Source organism: Neovison vison, chromosome 5, assembly GCF_020171115.1.
Source record: "Neovison vison isolate M4711 chromosome 5, ASM_NN_V1, whole genome shotgun sequence".
Taxonomy (NCBI): Eukaryota; Metazoa; Chordata; class Mammalia; order Carnivora; family Mustelidae; genus Neogale; species Neogale vison.
Window position 1 is genome coordinate 101,668,566 of NC_058095.1, and position 13,884 is coordinate 101,682,449.

The window sequence follows — 13,884 nt, forward strand, 5'->3', positions numbered from 1 at the left end:
AATTGGAGGGGAAATGAACCATGAGAGTCTGTGGACTCTGAGAAACAAACTGAGGGGTTTGGAGGGGAGGGAGGTGGGGGGTTGGGTGAGCCTGGTGATGGCTAGTATGGGGGGCACGTATTCCATGGAGTGCTGGGTGTTGTGCATAAACAGTGAATTCTGGAACACTGAAAAGAAATAAAAAATTTTAAAAAGGAAATGAGCAAATGTTCTAGGAAAAATGGAGTCAATAGACTAACTTGACCCAGGGTTGCCACAAACCTACAACCTGGAAAAAAAAAAATTATCTCCACTATGACCAGCAAAATGCAGTGAAAATCACAGTAAGAGGTGTGCTTGTCTTAGGCCATTTCACAAAGAAGGAAACTGAGGCACTTGCCCAATGTCTTGCAGTTGGTAGGTGGACTGGAAGAATTAGAAGTGATCCTTTGACTGCCATTTTTACATTGTAATTATTCAACCAGTTGTAATTCACCAGATTATTCTCTGTCAAAGATATTTAAAGAAAGCTTAAAAAATGTTTTTAAAAATCAATACCTTACTACATGCACATGAATGGCTAAAATTAAAAAATCTGGCAAAATCAAATACTGACATATATATAGTATTTTTAACATATATAAATAAAATCATATATATATCATATATATATATATATATATATCTCATATCTCCACTATTACCAGAGAATTTCATGCCCAGGTATTTATCTAAGAAAACTGAAAAACTATTTTTAAAAATGCTTTTAATGGGAATATCCTTCTCAGCATTATTTTCTAATAAAAAACTGGAAACTGTCCAAGTGTCTATCAATAGGAGAATGAATAATGAACTGCAATGTTCATACAATGGAATACTACTCAGGAATGAAAGGGAGGGGTGCCTGGGGGACTAAGTGGGTTAAGCCTCTGACTTTTGATTTCAGCTCAGGTCATGATCTCAGAGTCAAGAGATTAAGCACCGAGTCAGGATCCACACTCAGTGGGGAATCTGCTTGAATTTCTCTCTCTTCTTCTCCCTCGGCCTCCCCTCCTCTCTCTCTCTAAAATAAATAAATAAATATTTTGAAAAAATGAAAGGGAATGGGGTTCTGATACATGGAAAAACAAGAATGAATCTCACAAAAATTATACTGAATATAAGAAGCCTTTCACCAAAGCTAATGTATACCGAAGTAATGACATTCCCTATTTTTCTAAGGAAAAAGGAAATAAATTATACTTCATACCATGGTTTGTTCTTTAAAAATTCATAAAAGACCCTAGTACTTGCTTCACTCTTCTCAGATACTCAGTATTCCAAACAACCTAAATATTTGAAATCAAGTTTTCATACATGTCATTTACCTCCTTTTGAAAACGGAATTATTTCCCTGGATTCTAGTCGTCTGTCTTGTTCTCTGTGATTTGCAAAGATTGAGGAACCTGGTTCTGAACATTCTTTCTCTTTGCACTCTGCTGATTGTTCTGACCTGGAGATGTCCTGATCAGTGAGTGCTGGCGCCGTGTCCTAGCTCCTTACCTGCCCGGCTACGCTGGGATGGAAACAACATCCTATCTTCCTCTAGCAGTCACAGAGAGGCAGATTCCTCTTGTGAATTGGACAAAGGCAAAACAGCAGATAAGTTGTTCTGTTAACATTGTACCATCTGTTCCACAGAATGGAACTCTCTCTTCCTTGTTCCTCTTGCTGTTTTCAACCTAGCAAAAATGTTCTTTTTATTGTTTCTGCATATTTTGCAAGGCTCAGGTTTTTTTCCTCATTAGCCTTCTTATTACTATTTCATGCAGCTCTTATATTTGTATTTAGGATCACTTCTCCCCTGCTTTTTTCTTTCTAAATATATAATCACTAAAGAACTCTCCAAAGTCACAGAGATTTCTTTAGATACTATCATATTTTCTTTTCTTAAGACTTTTCTCTTATGCAGGCTCTAACCATGGCATTCCCCATCATTTCTCTAAAGCTATATTTTTTTTTCAAAATTAAAACAAACAAACAACTATGGTTGGAAACTTGAATGGGTATGTCCAGTTAAAATTAGAGTGAATTATAAGAACAAAGGAGGCTTTCATAAATATACCTTTCACCACTCTGCTGCTCAAACCAATCGTGATATTTTCTTGGTAAAGTAGAAATTATTTTGTAAGTTTGTGATTTCTGTTGTTTCTTCCTTTTTCCTAGCAATGACTGAGAAATTTTTCTTTGAGATTTATGTATAGGCCCTTAGAAGAACGGATCTATGAATTGTCTTAGCAAAATAAATGCATAATATTTTAATATATTTTAAGCAAAAATAAAGGTATAATGCTGCTAATCAATTCCTGTTTTTTTTTTAAGATTTATTTATTTATTTGAGAGAGAGCAGAGGGATGAGCAGAGAGAGAGAGAGAGAGAAAATCTCCAGCACTCTCTCACTGAGTACAGAGTCCAAGGTGGCAGATCTCATGGCCCTAAGATTATGACCCAATTCAAAGTCAAGAGTTGGAATCTTTGTTAACTGGGCCACCCAGGCCCCCCTCAATTCCTGTGGGGTTTTTTTGTTTTGTTTTGTTTACCTTAAGTTCATAATTGTCTAAAATACTCTCTATTAGTGTCACAGCATTATTTTCAATGACATGGTATGTGTCACATTACTTTGGGGATTAAATATGAATGTAGGAATTATTTAGAGCTGTAATAAAAAAAATGTTTAAAAAGGTACTCTAAGTAGAACAGGGCAAAGAGATGCAAGGCTCTTCCCCACTCATGCCCGTGAAACAGCTAAAATCACTGGGTAGGATTTGAACTTTCACTTGCTGATGAATTGGTGATGTGGCTTAGAATAAGCAATTTTATTAAAGCTTGCAGGAAAGAAGAACTTCATTGTTATATATTCAGTTAGACGTCTCTCAATGTGCCACTGGGTACTCTTTATAGGTAATTTAAGTTAATACAGTAGCCTCCAGAATGGTATCTCAAACATCAGTGTCCCTGAGCTGTTCCTCCACATCGCTCTAAGAGAATAAATATAATCTAAATTCACATATCAGCGTTCAGTGTCCTCATACTCTGGCTACAGTCTGTCTTTTCACAGTCTTTAAACAATTTCCCATCATCCCAAAACAGTTCTATTCCATACAATCTGCTCTCAAGCCCCTCTAAACTTCTTTAAACATAGTTATGTATAATTAAGCATATATATAGTTAAACATGCACAGAGCTAAACATTGTTATATCTCCTGACATTAGGAAGGGATATACAGTAAGGAAAAACAAATCCAGAGTGTACTTTGGAACGATGAAACACCTTTACAAACACTCCTGCAATCTTCATTATTTTGAGTAAAACCATTAATATCATGAATATAAAAAGACATTGGACTCCCTGGGAGGTTCCCCTCCCTTCAGCCCTGGACTGAGAATTTGGGAGCAGAAACTGTGCATGTGCCAAGTTCCTTTTACTCTGATCACTCCTGGGAGCCTGGGTAATCTGCAAGCACACACTCTCTGTTCCTTTCCTTTCAGATACACGTTTACAAAGATAGGTCTTCACATAGGGAGGCTCAATTTTTTCCAATGATTTGGGGGAAAAAAGACCTCTTTAATATACTTTTTGGGATTTGATATTAGGACGGACACAAGCCTCCAAATAAAGGAAATGTTCAGCATTGGCCCTTCCTTAATAATGAAAATGACCCTTATATTTTAGTCATAAATTCTAATGGACTCAAGTCATTGTGGAGAAAATGGTCATTGAATGGATTCTCCTTCAATCTCAATAATATTTCTCACTAGTTTTCCATAAATATTAATTAGTGCATATTCCCTCTTAAAATTTGTCATACACTGTTATGTGATGTGTAGATTATAACACTCTTACTATTTTTGTTTTCAAAAGTGTGTTTTTGTTCTTCTTTCATGACCATTTAATACATAGTTTGGATTTGATGCACCAGTATGGCTCAGTCTGTCACTCAAAAGTACTATATCTTGGGGCGCCTGGGTGGCTCAGTGGGTTAAGCCGCTGCCTTCGGCTCAGGTCATGATCTCAGGGTCCTGGGATTGAGTCCCGCATCGGGCTCTCTGCTCAGCAGGGAGCCTGCTTCCTCCTCTCTCTCTCTGCCTGCCTCTCTGCCTACTTGTAATCTCTCTGTCAAATAAATAAATCTTTAAAAAAAAAAAAAAAAAGTACTATATCTTGATTCTTACTAATAATTATGTGAAAGTCTGGAATAAGAAAGTTGTGATTGCCTAAATTTTGCTTTTCTTTGTTTTCTTTTCCCGATTATTTTTGTTTGTTTTTGGATGAAACAAAGTGGATGCTATTTATCTCACAGTGATATCTATACTTCTAAAATGCACACAAAGTCAAGTTGAAATAAAAGGCTATGTGACTATCTACAGACATACAGGTAACTGCCTTTGCACTAAGAATGCCTCAAAACAAACAGATGAGACTGAGATCCATGAAAGATTACATAGGGTCACATTCCACTGTAAACATTAAGAGATGTGGACAAAATAGATGATAAAGTAAATGTTTTCAGAAATGGAAATACAGGAAGGTGGGTGGGGGTATAGGTGAAAAAGATAAAGGGGATTAAGAACACACTTACCGTGATGAGCACTGAGTGATGTACAGAATTTTTGAACCACTGTATTGTACAGCTGAAAGTAATATAACTATATGTTAGTTATACTAAAGTACAATTTTTTAAAAAATCCATTGCTTTCCCAATGTCATATAAAAGATTAGCATACATAGTGGGAAAAAAAAAGAAAGAAAAACAAACTATATGGGGTTGTAAACTTCAAGGGAAGAGAAACAAGAAAGGAAAACCCTGCAATTTCAGCTTCTAGGTTTCAGTGCTGGGAGGCAGCCAACGCAGTGGTCTTACTGAATTGAGGAGACAAAGATGGCAGCTAAGGTAGAATGAGGAAGCTACAGTGCATGTGACAAGATAACTGAGAGGAGAGATCTATGCACAAAAAGATCTCTGGATTCCTGCAGAGATGTCTCAACAATTCTTTGGCATATTTGCATTTTTGTGGGGAATTATCTCTGGAAAGAAATAAACTGGTTAATTTTTAGAGCTCAATTAGGACTTGGATTAAATTGACTTTTGACCAGCCAGAATGGACAGGCTACATAAAAAATGATCATTGGGTAGAATGCTCAGGATGATATGGCCTCAAGAGTCTTATTTAGGCTTAAATTAAAGTCTGCTCTAGATAGACCCATAAAAATTTAACTGTAAAGAATCTACTGTGAAGAGAATTAATAAAATTCCAAGTAACTGCATAACAAAAAAAGCCAGTTGTCTTTTTATTTTTTAATTTTTAATTTTTTAAAGATTTATTTATTTTAGAGAGATAGAGCATGTAAACAGAGGGAGGCAGAGGGAGAGAGAATCATCAAGCATGCTCCCTGTTGAGCATAGAGCCTGACATGGGGTTTGATCCCATGATCCTGAGATAATAGCCTGAGCCAAAACCAAGAGTCCAGCGCATAAATGACTGAACCACCCGGGCACCCCTGACAGTCTTCTTAGAAAGTACACACACACACACACACACACACACACACACAAATACAGCACACAAAACAAACATAAAAATTCAATGTGCTGTATACGATCAGAAATTACTAGACATGAAGAAAAGCAAGAACATATGTCTTCTAGTCAGAAGAAAAATTAATTCATGAAACAGACCCAGAAATAAAGAATGTGAAGGAATTAGCAAAACATTAAAAGACCCATTAGTAAGATGTCAATATTTACAATACTATAAATTCCACGAATTTTTATTATGTGTCATTTCCACTAATCCAAGATATAATTCATAAATAGTGATAAAGAGAAAATCTTAAAAAGAGCTCAAGAATAAAGACATTATGTACAAAATAAGAAATATAATGACAGATTTCCACAGAAACAATGCAAGCCAGATTAAGATAATGTAGACATATCTTTAAAATAGTGAAAGAAAAAAAATTTCAAAAATCAAAGCAAAATAAGAACTTTGCAGACAAACAAAATCTGTGAAATTTATTCTCAGCAGAACAAATATGATATATTAAAAAGAATGTATTTAAAAGAACCTCTTCATGCAGAAGAAAAATGAAACAAGGTGGAAAGTTGGATAAGCACAAAGAAATGTGGTTACAAGTAGTGAAAAATACATAGTAAATATAAAAGACTATTTTTTCTTTTAGTTAATCTCTTTAAAAGATTAAAAGAAATCAGCTCTGTAAGCAAAATGACTAGCACTGTTGTAGAAGTTTTATAGCATATGTAGAAGGAAACTGATTAATAATAGTAATACAAGAGTGTGGGACAAAAAAAATGGAAGTTTACTCTTTTTTTTAAATTTTTTAAAAGATTTTATTTATTTATTTGACAGACAGAGATCACAAGTAGGCAGAGAGGCAGGCAGAGAGAGAGGAAGAAGCAGGATCCCTGCTGAGCAGAAAGCCCAATGTGGGGCTCCATCCCAGAACCCTGGGATCATGACCTGAGCCAAAGGCAGAGGCTTTAACCCACTGAGCCGCCCAGGTGCCCCTGGAAGTTTACTCTTATTGAATTTTACAATGTAGATGAAATGCATAGAAAACAGTCACTGAGATAGGCCTTTGAAAAATCCTCATAAATGTGAAGGGAATGAAATCATACACAGTATAGTCATTGAACATAAGACTTCTGTTTCATATACAGCTACATACCATAGTTGGAAGATACACTGAAAAATCTACTTATTTGGAGATAGTTCAGGTAGGTTTCTGAATAACCCATAGGTGACACCATTAAATAACATAACTCAAAAATATGAAAGGAATTTAGAGAATTTCTTGGGAGAAAATTTTTAAAAATTTGTGGAATTCACCTAAAGACATGGTGCTACTAACCCTGCATTAGAAAAATAAAGGGATCTAAATCCACTTAATGAGAGCCATGAACACAAAATAGTTTAAATATGATAAATATTAAATCAACCATATAAATAATCATTTTAAATATGAATGATCAAAGTATACCAATTAAAAGACAGAGATTTGAAGTGGACTAAAAAACAAGGCCCAAGTATACATTCCACAAGAAACTCACTTTAAATATTAAGAGACGGAGGGGCACTAGGTGGTTTAGGGATCTGGCTTAGGCTCAGGTCATGACCCCAGGGTCCTGGGATCCAGTCCCATATCAGGCCTCCTGCTCATTGGAGAAACTGCTTCTCCCTCTGCCCCTCCGCCTGCCTGTGCTCACTTGTACTATCTCTTTCTCTCTCTCTGTCTGACAAATAAATAAAATCTTTTAAAGTAAATAAATAAAATAAAGACACGGATAGAATGAAAGTAAAGGGATGGAGAAAGATACACAAAGGTGACACTAGTCAAAAGAAGGCAGAAACAGCAATATTAATTTCAAAGAATGTATTAGAGCAATGAAAATGATCAAAAACAAAGAGGAGCACTGCATAATGGTAAAGAGATCACTTCTCCAAGAAACAATCCTTGAATGTTTACATTTAACATAAGGACATACATATGTACATACATATATAAGGATAAAAGAATCCTTAACATGTTTACATGTAACAACAGAATATCAAAATACATGAGGCAAAAAATGATAGAACCTGAAGAATAAATCGACAAATCCATTCCTACAGACGGAGACAGCAAGACCCCCTCTATTGGTAACTGACATATCCAGCAGGTAGAAAATATGTACTTGAACTGAGCAGTACCATCAATTAATTGGATCTACTTGACTTTGATAGAATACATCATCCAACAATAGAAAAGGCATGTTCTTCTCAGACTCACGTGGGATATTCACTAACATGGACAATATTTTGAGCCATAAAACACACCTTGACAAATTAAAAACAAAACAGAAATTATATGAAGAAAGTTTTCAGACCACAATGGAATTAAACTAGAAATCAATAGTAGAAAGATAGCTGGAAAATTCCCAGAATATTTGGAGACAAACAGCATGCTTCTAAATAACAATATGTCAAAGAAAAAGTCTCAAAAGAATTTGAACAAACTTTTTTTTTTGAACTAAACATCAGGTGAACTAAATAGTCAAGCAATGTAACATAAAGGGGCAAAGACAGTCCTACGTAAAAGGAATAATTTTTTCAACAAATGATACTGGAGCAACTGAACATCCACATTTAAAAAAAAAAGTATCTAGATACAGACCTCACAATTCTTCAGACAAAAATTACCTCAAAATAGATGATAGACCTAAGTATGAAACACATGACTATAAAGATTCTAGAAGATAGCTGATGAGAAAATCTAGAAGACCTTGGATTTGGTGACCATTTCTGTATCTGCAACACCAAAAGCATGATCTGTAAAAGAAAAAGAAATGTTGGGGCGCCTGGATGGCTCTGCCAGTTGAGCATCCAATTCTTGATATTCGCTCAGGTCATGATCTTAGGGTCATGAGATCGAGCCCCATGTCTGCTCCACACTCAGCAGGGAATCACAGAGGATTCTCTCTCTCCTTCTCCCTCTGTTCCTTTGCCCACTCAAACACACACACTCACTCTTAAAAAAAAAAAAAAAAAAAAAAGAGAGAGAGAGAAAGAAAAAGAAAAAGAAAGAATGTCTGCTCTATGAAAGATAATTTCCACAGAATAAAGACAGAAACTGCAGATCTACAGAACAAGTATCTGGTAAAGCACATGAATCCAAAATATGCAAAGAACTCAGCAATAGGGGGTCTGGATGGCTTAGTCACTTAGGGCCAGACTCTTGATTTCTGCTCAGGTCATTATCTTAGAGTCATGAGACCAAGTCTGATTCCATGCTTAGCACAGAGTCTACTTGAGATTCTCTCTTTCCCTCTCCTGCTGCCCCTCCCCTCATGTGTGTGCGCTCTCTCTCTCTCAAATAAATAAATCCTTAAAAAATATATTGAAAAATAAAATATATATATATATATTGAAAAATAAGAACAAAGATGGAAGCATTTACACTTTAATTATGAAGCTATAACAATCAATTTAGTGTGGGAGGGATGGGTAGATAAATAGAGCAGAACAGAGTCTAGAAATTCTCATATATGGTCAGTTTTATACAATCAATTAATTTTGACTTGAATGAAAACAAAATGAACCACCAAAACCACCAAAGAAATCAATGATCAATAAAATTTCACTGATTCAGAAAATATAAAAAGCCGCAAACTGCTAAAATACATTTACAAAACTTATCTCTGACATAGTTCTTGTATCAGATACCTATGTTAAGAACACTTAAAATATATTAATAATAAGATAAACAACCTGATTTTTTTAAAGTATAGGAAACATATACAAATATTTCTCCAGAGATGATGTGGAAAATAAGCCCAGAAAAACACTCAGCACCATTAGGCAATAGGGAAATGCAAATTAAAATCACAATGATACCCCTCTCTACAAGACTTATCACTATAATACTGGAGAGGCCAAAATTTAAAATTCTGAAACTGTCAAGTGTTGGGTAGAATGTGGAGTAACTGAACTTCCCACACATTGCTGAGTAGAAATGCAAAATGGTATAGCCACTTTGAAAACAGTCTGGCAGTTTCCTTTAATACTGAAAATTCACTTACCTTAAAATTCAGCATTCCCACTCATAGGTATCCTTCAAGATAAACTAGAACATTTCTGCACAAAAACTTGTATGTGAATTTTCAAAGCCGTTCTATTCATAGAGCTCCACCCTGGAAGCAATTCAAATGGCCAACTGGTGGAGAGAGAGAAATCATTGCACGCCTATTCAATGAAATTTTACTCCACGATAAGAAGGAACAAAATTCTGATATATATACAACAGCTTGATGAATCTCACAAGTATTAGGCAATTTGAAGAAAAGCAGGCACGAAAGACTATATACTATATGAGTACATTCAGAAGAAATTGTAGCAAAGGCAAAACTAGCATCCAGTGACAGGATAGTTTTTGTTGCCTGTGACCGAAGCTGAGGAGAACTGATTGACCCTGAGTGAGCAAAAGCAAACTTTCGGAGGTGATGAAAATGTTCTCTGTCTTACTGCTCTAACACATTTGTCTGAAGTTAAGAAATCACACTCTTAAAATTGGTGAATTTGATTGTAGGAAATCTCTGGTAATAAATGCAATTAAAATGTTAAAGACAAAAAGAAAAAAAAATGAGAAGTTTTAGAAATTAGTCCTGCTTCTTAACAAGCTGTATTTTAAAATGATCATCTTTCATCCTCATACAGTTTATCTATAAAATGGTAACAAAATTGCTTCTCTCTGGTTGACGGATTAAAAAAAAAAATCTTGCCTCAATTTCCAGAAAAATGTACCTTCCATGAATGTGCTTCATAAACTGTAAAGTTTCCCTTTAAACATATTTTGATTATTGTGTCACATGTGTTTAATGGGTAGTTGAGTAAGACACCTTGGGCTATGTTTGGGCCTATGGGAAAAGATGAGTATGTGGCAACCATTTATTTTCCACTTTTTCTCACATTGTTAAAACCAAACTCTATTTTAGCCGTGGGTATTATTTTTAAATAACTTCCTTTCTGAAAAAGCTGTCATCATTTCCTTTCTAATTGATTTGAATGAAGTCTTTGTTTTAAAAGTCTGTCCCTGTCTGATATCTGTGCCTTGGGCAGAGTTACTGATGCTTTCCCCCTTAGTCATTCACACGGAATTCACTGCTCCCCTTTAGTCAACCAGCCAGGGTTGAGCATCCATGGAATGGCACTGTGCAAGACTCAAGATAAAGATATTATGCATAATATCTATTTCTTTAGATGTATATAATATATATTTTTTTTCAAGATTTTATTTATTTGAGAGAGAGCAAAAGAAAGCATGAGAGGAGAGGTCAGAGGGAGAAGCAGACTCCCCACACAGCTAGAAGCTTGACTCAGGGCTTGATTCTGGGACTCTTGGATCATGACCTGAGCCATAAGCAGTCACTCAACCAACTGAGCCACCCAGGTACCACGTGTGTGTGTGTGTGTGTGTGTGTGTGTGTTTTAGAGATATTTTGAAGATTTTATTTGTTTATTTGAAGGGGGAGAGTGAGAACAGAGGGAGAGAGCGAAGCAGACTCTTGGCTGAGCAGGGAGGCCGAGGGCCACTTAACCCCCTGAGCCATTCAGGTGCCCCTAGATTCAAGACATATAAAGGAGAATAAAACATTGTGCCTTTTGTCTTTTCACTGAATCACTTTTACTATACTTCCTTTACTTCCTTATTCTACTGCTAATTCTTTGTTCAAGCTGCTGTTATTCTTTTCCCTTTGCTCTTCCTGGGAACCCCATCTCAAACAATTTCCCTGAAGGTTTTGTCACACATCTAATGAAAATGCCTTTCTGATCATTCCATTCTTCCATTCAAAAGCTCTCAGAGAGTCTCTCCCCTGTCTATTGGTGCATAATGATCCAATGAAAGGAAAACCATCTTTAAATCAAATGAATCTGAGTTTAAATTCTGATTCCTGCCAAATGACTCTATGGATGAGTACCATATTCTTTCTAAGCTTCAGCTTCCTTATTCCTATAAAGCCAAAAATAATATATTTTGTGGCAGATACTAGACACGGAAAGAGCTTGATACAACGTCTGGCACATATAGTAGGTGTCTGGTAAAGTGTTGTTATTATTAAAGAACAAGGACTTTGCAAGTCTTAGTTTGTCATTAAAATTTTGTTTGGGCAGGTTTGTGACTCCAAATAATCTTTATGCTCAGCCTCCTGAGTGATGAAGAGATACTATGGACTGTTCTACAGCAGCAACAAAACTATAGCAATGCAGTCAATGTGTTGCATCATGGTTCAAGAAATATGTAGGGTTCCGGGACGCCTGGGTGGCTCAGTTGGTTAAGCAGTTGCTTCAGCTCAGGTCATGATCCCAGCATCCTGGGATCGAGTCCCACATCGGGCTTCTTGCTGGGCAGGGAGCCTGCTTCTCCCTCTGCCTCTGCCTGCCATTCTGTCTGCCTGTGCTCGCTCGCTCTCCCTCTCTCTCTCTCTGACAAATAAATAAAATCTTTAAAAAAAAAAAAAAAAGAAATATGTAGGGTTCCAAGGTTGTATGTACAAGAAGGGGGCACCAATGCAATATACACTTCAAGAAATGAATTATCTTTTAATGTTGAGGGTTTTTTTTTTTCCTGACTTGCTCATGATAGAGAATTCAATTCAGATTTAAATTAAAATGTGGTTTTGTGAAGCAGCTGAACTCTTTCATTTTACATGCATATTGTCACATTTTATATTTTTCTTGTAGCCCAAATGCAGCTGTTTTACTTAAAAGATAATTTTCTATTTGTTAGAGTCAATCAGCGTTTGTAATACTGTCTCTTTTGCATCTAGACTGACTTTGTTGCTTCTTGAGGAGACATTTAATTGGCTGGAGACTAATGTGTTTTTTGTGTGTGTGTATGTGTGTATTTTCCATGTATTTTCTGGCATGATTAGGAAGGAAATGATGGGGAATGAGGAACTGAGACTGAGAAAATGGGAGCTGGAAGGAATATATGCAAATATAAATTCCTGTCTGACTTGAAGAAAGAGAGTTTTCAAGGCAAAGAAAGTACATTATGTTTTTATCAAGCTTTAAGATGCATCCTTATACAAATATCAGTAAGTCCAAATGCAGTTCCAATATTACTATACTTGGATTATTTCATTTTCAATAAATAGCTCAGTAACCCAAAAGGGACTACTGAAGGTGATAAATGTGATCATTGTGCTGCTGGAATCATTGGTAGAAAATAGGGTTTATCCTGAAGAGTGAAGATCACTTCCATCAATCACCCCATTAAGAGGTTGTTCAAAGAAGTAATGATTAAGGAGGAGGTGACAGTTGGCTGAAGGAAGGAACCTACTCTTTTCTTTTACCATACCTTCTAGGAGTAATGTCCTGAATTCAGAAGTAGAAGCAGAGTAGCAGACATTCCTATTTGTGGAAGACACTCTGCTTCTAATAGGAAAGAAGGCACTAATCAGCTGCCTTATGAGGTGGACCTGGACTCAATATCTGTGCTGTCCTTATTTTACGCTACCCTCAGCCTTTGCCACAACTTTATCAAATATCGGTTATTGACTCAGTTCTCCCAGGTTCCATGTTTCCCTTCTTCCTCACAAGTCCCCTCTGACCCTTCATATAATGTGAGTTTGCTTTATTATTCAAGACCACTCAAGTCTTCTGTAGAGAATAAGAGAACAACAATAAAATGTTAATAAATAACGTAAATATAGAAACAAGTGGCTTGTGAGCCATAGTCAGAATTCACGATGATGGGAAATGTTGGGGTTTAGGAGGGAACAGTCAAGAAAGAATTCTTGAGATGTCTTGGGTGCAAAAAGGTGGTTTTATTAAAGCACAGGGACAGGACCCATGGGCAGAAAGAGCTGCACTGGGGTTGCAATGGGTGACTGATTATACACACTTTCAAGTTGGAGGGGATCGGGGATTGGGGGATACATAAATCTCTAAGGAATTTGGAAGCAAGTTTTCCAGGACCTTGAGGGCATTAACCATTGTTAGGAAAAGGTCATTTATTATTGTCCAGTAAAACCTTCATCATGAGACCCTTCAGATGTATATCAGTGGGCCATATGCTTGGAGGATGACTTCCAACATGTATCTTGGGGGGGGGCAGTAGAGATAAAAGGAGTTTCCAAAGGAATTTTTTTATGTTAAAGGAGACTTATAGGATTCTAGAGGTCAGACTAATGTTTGGCTAAGGTTGCATTTATGGAGGCAGCTAAATTCCTTGACGAAGTTCACTTTGCCTATCTCAAGTACTTGTCAATGGACTGTAAGTTGTAAGGAAGTTTTGGGGTTTTTTTTCTATATTTCTTTTACCTTTGTTCTCCACATCAGTGAGACATTGATTAATGTTAACTACAT

At 36.2% G+C, this 13,884-nt stretch overlaps 1 long non-coding RNA gene across 1 annotated transcript; it reads right to left on the reverse strand.

Moving 5' to 3' along the window:
- Positions 1–422: 422 nt before the first annotated feature.
- Positions 423–9,673, reverse strand: LOC122907832. The gene is made up of 3 exons (XR_006384756.1): positions 9,597–9,673; positions 4,599–4,650; positions 423–486 (listed from the first exon to the last, which is right to left on the reverse strand). It is a non-coding gene; the product is annotated as an uncharacterized LOC122907832 (long non-coding RNA).
- Between the last annotated feature and the right edge of the window lie 4,211 nt (positions 9,674–13,884).